The sequence below is a fragment of the Cupressus sempervirens genome, chromosome 4 (assembly GCF_028749045.1).
Source record: "Cupressus sempervirens isolate cs-2001-9-10 chromosome 4, ASM2874904v1, whole genome shotgun sequence".
NCBI classification, from domain to species: domain Eukaryota; kingdom Viridiplantae; phylum Streptophyta; class Pinopsida; order Cupressales; family Cupressaceae; genus Cupressus; species Cupressus sempervirens.
Genome location: NC_143121.1, coordinates 758,399,328 through 758,405,300, shown reverse-complemented (window position 1 = coordinate 758,405,300; position 5,973 = coordinate 758,399,328). Strand labels below are relative to the sequence as shown.

Sequence of the window (5,973 nt, the reverse complement as noted above, 5' to 3'; positions counted from 1 at the left end):
GATTGATTTGAGGTTTGAAAGGATCTATAAGCTTTTTGGTGAAAATTGGTCTAGAGGCCTAAAAGATAGGCTAGAAACTAGGGCTTGATGGTGAATAGGGTTGTGGGTGTTGTGAAGCTTTATAAATTATGATTCTTGAAGTGCCTATAGTTTATTCTTTGGGAAGGAAGAGTAAGGGGTTGTTACAAAACAAAAGAAAATATTAGCATTCACCTAAGAAGATTTTGAAAATCCTCCATTAGCCTCTACCTCATGATCTCCAACACATATACACTCCTATAGGTCATTTGGTCATTGCCCAACCAAATTTTGCACTTGGTTGTGCCTTCTTGACAAATTTTTCAAAAAATTGGAAAAATTGCACGTTGCAACTTTTTAACTTCTTGCACTATTATGCAAATTTTCTCTTCTCATGCTTTATATAGGGTGTTTGATTGGTTAGTTAGCCTTTAGAACTCCTCTTCAATTATTTGTATCTCTCTTTCCAAAAAAATTTCAAGAAACTTTTGAAATATTCAAAGTTGCACAATGCAACTTTTACATTTTTATGCAACTTTTCACCAAATTAGTCAAATAACCTTCCTATCATCTCAAACTTAACCACAAACTTACCTATGGTATTTGAATTCATGTGGCTAACAAGGAAGTTTACAAAGGGCATCTGAAATGACTGTCGCATCTGCCTTATACTTCCGGTGCTTCATATACAATATAACGATGAGCACTCCAAAGAAGACTGCAAGAGCCATTCCAGAGACCAAAAGTCCGATCTTTAATCCCCAGTTGGGTTTGCAGGTTTCAAGCTCTTCGATCTCGAGACTCCCTGAATGTACGCAGTTAAGCTCAGCGTTATTCCCCGTGGAAGCCGTAAAGCCAAAATAGACTAATGGGTCGAGAAAATGAGCGAGATTGATGGGATACTGTAGAACAGGCTGTCAGGGAATCCCATCAGGCATCTTTGCGATATAAGCCTATAGAAGCTTTTGAATCCCGTTGTACTGAATCCACACCGTGATGATTTCTTCGCTCTTAAAATTGATACTACCCACATCGAAAGACGCATTTTTTGTGGAATTTATGCTATTGACATCAATGGCTACGTGATTATCATCTGGATCATTTGTGTCGTTGCTCTTCATTGTGTCGAATTCAATTGCCACCATCTTGTTGTTTCTCAGTCCATCAATGGTGGAATTGAAGAGCCCCACCCAGCGACCATGGCTTGCATCTGGTCCATGTCTGATTTCTTTGTTTGAAGATATTATAAATGCCATGCCTTCACCTGTAGTTTTGTTGTACGTGGGTGCAATGTTGAAAACAAAAGTGGAATTGAATGATACTGGACTGTTTGGATCTTTCCATAGTCTGTATGGATCATTGAATATGACTCTTCCGTCTCTATTTTGTAGGGAATATGGGGCCTCTGGATTTACAGTTTCTGTTGTGACTTGCAAGGACTCAAAAGCTATGCCGGAGTTGTAGAATGTGAAGAGGCTGTTGTTTTCTATATTAAAACTCTGAAATTTGAAATTCCCACTAACAGTTTGCACCAGTAGAATATAGATTAAGGCCAATAATGAAACTGTGTGGAAACCCATTTAGAGGCTGCAGAGTACTGAGGCTTTAGAATGGTATCGGGCTATCACCTTGTTTAGGTTAAAAGAATTCTGGGGAAGAGTAAGACATGGATGGGAAATAGACTTGACTCTGAGTCTCTGTTGATTGTTTCCTCAAGAATATGGACATCATGCATATCTTATCCTCTCAGTGTGGTGATCAATTTTTTTTGTGTTGTTCCCTTCGTTGTTGAAACCTTCAACGCTCGATCAATCACTCCGAACTACCAAACGTACGTTTTAGATAAGATGTTAGTCTCGAGAATTGTTCATAGTCATGGAGGAAAAGACATGATGAATCTAGTGTCAGTATTTTGGCACAGCACACGGCTTTAAAAACGTGGTCCATGCCTCCAACCAATTCTATAACAATTGTTGTGGTTGAGAACAACGTAAAACTTTATATATATATATATATATATATATATATATATATATATATATATATATATATATATATATATATATATATATGAAGCAGTATGTCATTATTTTCTTATCAAATTTTCTTACAATAAGAACTTTGTATAGAGAAAAGTCATATTACTCATCACAAGTCATCAAATTCTTTTCATTTATATAAAGTGGGCCATTGTTTTCTTATATGAATTTCTTGAAATGAAAACTTTACATTGGAGAGAAGTTATGTAGATCACCAAAAAAAGAAATTATAATCGTTTCATTAATTGCACCCAAATATCAAGTGTTGTATTGTTTTCATAAAAAAAGACTCTACATTGTAGAAAGTCATCTAGCCTCCATGTTAAAACTTTGACAATACATTATATTACTCAAATATATTTTTATTACAACTAATTGTAATGTTTATTCTTATATTAATTTATTTGTTCAAAACTAATATGTAAATGAAACTATTAGAAAATACTTAGAAAGAAGTAATACAATATAGTGGGACATATCATAATTAAATTTGGTATTATTATGTAAGTATTTCCTCATTACATTTGTTGGCGCTCAAAATTGTAGCCCAAATTTTGAGCACTGTTGAGAAAATCAAGCCCTATGAATGCTTTTAAATGAGATTGTACCTAGTTGTACTTTTGAGGCCTAAGATGTGTTCAATGCATCTAACACCTTCCACTTAGTGTGTCTACCTTTTCCATGAAGTTAAATCACCATTCTGAGCCATTTTGTGAAGTCTCGTTTTGAGCAAATTTCAAATCTGCATTTTACCCTAGTGTCAAACAACGACAGGAGGCTATGCTTGTGAATGAATATCTCGCACCCAGAAATGTTTCATGACTCACCACTTTGGGAATGTCTAGTTTCCATACTTGTGAACCAATGTTTCAGATTTTGAGTTATTTCAATTCCGTTTGACTAGGTTTCAAATCCTTCAAAGTTGGTTGTTTATCAATATCATGCATTTGCAAATTGTTCAGAATTCTGGGAAGCCCTGTTTCACGAGTTATAACTTTAACCCAGTTGACTAAAATGCTAAATTTTCTTTTGCATTGCATTATAGACATCAAATGACTTGTTATGTTTCAAGTTTCAGCTCATGATGAATCCATTTGATCAGTTTTCAAATGCGATTCCAAATGCAATTTCTATCTTTTTACTGGTGTCAGCATTTGCAGATGTGTCAAGACGCTTGTTAAGGATATTATAATGTAAAATACATGATAGGTGAGATCGAATGGAATGTACCCCTGTGTTGTACTCTGAAAATACTTTAAGAGTGCTTGTTTTTAGGTCATGACGAATCCATCTGCACACTTTTCCAAGTCAATTCCATTTGCAAAAATCACCTTTTTCATAGTGTTTTCAATCTGCAAAATCCAAGTAGTCTAATTTAACTATCCACCATTTGCGCCCTATTATTTTTCATGAGCCCAAATCATAGATCCATAATGTCCTCATGACTGAGAATCAGTGCCCCAATTTTCATCTTCCCAAGTGTCAGTTTAACTAGTTTTCGAAGCCAAATCTGAACCCAATTTGTTATTTTCTTACATGTTTTCTTGCAAGAAGTTCTGAAAGGTCAACTTTGATAGTGAATATCTTTTGACCTTGAATTCGTCATGAGATGAGATTCGATGTGGTACAAGTATGCATAGTAGAGATTCAGTGTGCTAGATTTCAAAGGTTGGTCAGGTGTTTGGATCAATTTTCAAGGCCATTCAAAGGACCTCCTGGCACAAAAGTGATAGGTTGCAAAAAAGGATAAAATGAGTTTCAAATGCTGATTCAGTGATCGAATTTGTTTTGAATCAGTATCAAGTAGTCAGCAGATCAATTTGAGGTTTCAATTGTCCAAAAAAAAACAAAAATTAGCTGGACCCACTTTGGGGCCCGACTAATTGTACCAGATTGATAAGATTAATAAGATATGAAATTGAAGATATTCAGAGATTAAAATGATATTGATCATTAGGAAGTGCCAGGGTTTCTTCTAAGAGCAGGGGCATCACTTAGAATTATACATCAACAAGTTACAACAAAAATACTACATCATATGCTTTTTAAACTCAGTAGTGTTTTAGCTTGTTAGAGAGTTTGGAATGCTTTACATACTCAGTTGGGAGTTAGGGGAAGAATTTGGTAATGTTTCAAATCACTATGAGCTCTAAAAAATAAACCTAAGATTGCAATTTCTTTGGGTGCCTAGTCATTAGCAAGTATATACACAAAGTTGAACAACTAAAAGTGATGTGATAGTTCAAGAAAGAGGGGCCAAATCTTCTCTACACAAGTTTCCTCTTGCCTCAAAGTGCAGATACATTCAAAAACTAGTAGTAGAAGCACATGACGCAGACCTATCAATGATAGATATTTGTGATATACCAGGTGGAGCTGAAGCATTTGAACTAGCTGCAAAATTTTGTTATGGAATCAACTTTGAAGTTAGCATTACAAATATTGCAATGTTTTGTTGTGCTTCTGAGTATCTATAGATGATAGAGGATTATGCAATTGTTAACCTAGTGTCTCGAGCTGAAGCTTACATCAATGAAGTTATTCCAAAATACCTTGCAAGTGCAGTGATAGTATTGTGTTTTTGTAAAAAACTACTTCCCATGGCTGAAGATCTCAAAATTGTTAGCAGGAGTATAGAAACTGTGGCATCAAAGGCCTCTAATGAGAGTGCAATTTGTTCATCTGGTAGGGTCGATACTTAGGGGAGTGCAAGTTCTATTAATTTTTAGATAAATCCCATGATAGATTGATGGCTAGAAGAAATAGTTGTTCTTCGAATTGATATTTTTTTAAAGAGTCATCATAGCCATGAAAGGTAAAGGATTGAAGCATGGAACTGTTGGAGTAGCTCTTATGTTTTATGCCCAAAAATCCAAGAGAGGTCACAGTAGATGTGAAGACCATGCGAGTAGATGGTAGGGCTAGTCAAAGAAAACCCATGACAGGAGAGCTCGATGAAGGATAGGTGGCAATAGGCATTAGAGAGTCAAAGGCAGCTAAGAAAAATGAAGACCGCAGTCAAAGTTTGAAAAATCCATAGCAAGGAGAGTAACAGAGGCCCATGCAACTAAAAGAAGAATCTGCAGGCAATTAAAACTGAGAAGCCACATGCAATTAAAGAGAAGTCATTGGAGGAATACACACACAGACAATAAGATTGATGCTTATCCAAAGACTATAGTAGTTCAAGTGAGGAATCATGGCATCTACACATGGGGTGACTCATGGACAAGTGTCAAGAACCAAGTAGAATGCTATCACTATCTTTTTGATGCTGCCTTGAAGTTATATCAGATTGGTTTGGACCCATTCACTCTAGATCATGGTCCAATATCTAAAAAGATGCAGTCACAAATACATGTGGAAACTCAACAAAATCGTGTGGTGCCAAGAGCTCTAAAGGAATTTGGTAACATGGAATTATCTTATTATTGCATTTTGCTCGATATAGAAGGGACCACAACACCAATTTCATTTGTGTCTGATGTTCTTTTCCCTTATGCTCCCAACACCGTAGGGAGCCACTTGAGGGAAACTTACGATACTGAAGAAACTCAAGCTAATATTAAACTCATGTGGATGCAAGTTTTTGGAAACCTTTTATTTCAGAGACCTATTGCAATGACAAAATCTCCTCTTTATCACTCCATTTCACAACTAAGGAAAGTGACATGCACAAGAAAACAGAGGAACAAGCACAGGAAATTGAGAAAACTGTGAAAATGAATAATCCCACATGGGGTGGGCAGCAGGAATATCAAAGTTTAAATACTATCCAACACACCTCACATAGTGTCCAAGGACAAAGGCTTCTGTGAAAGCCAAAGCTTGTGAGGTGAGTCCTAGCCGACCTGGTGATGTCAGCGTGACGTTAGGCATAATTTTAAACAAAAAGGCAAGTGAGTTGATGTGGACA

At 36.1% G+C, this 5,973-nt stretch overlaps 1 pseudogene; it reads right to left on the bottom strand.

Moving 5' to 3' along the window:
- Positions 1-608: 608 nt before the first annotated feature.
- Positions 609-1,598, bottom strand: LOC149563582 (lectin-like; annotated as a pseudogene).
- Between the last annotated feature and the right edge of the window lie 4,375 nt (positions 1,599-5,973).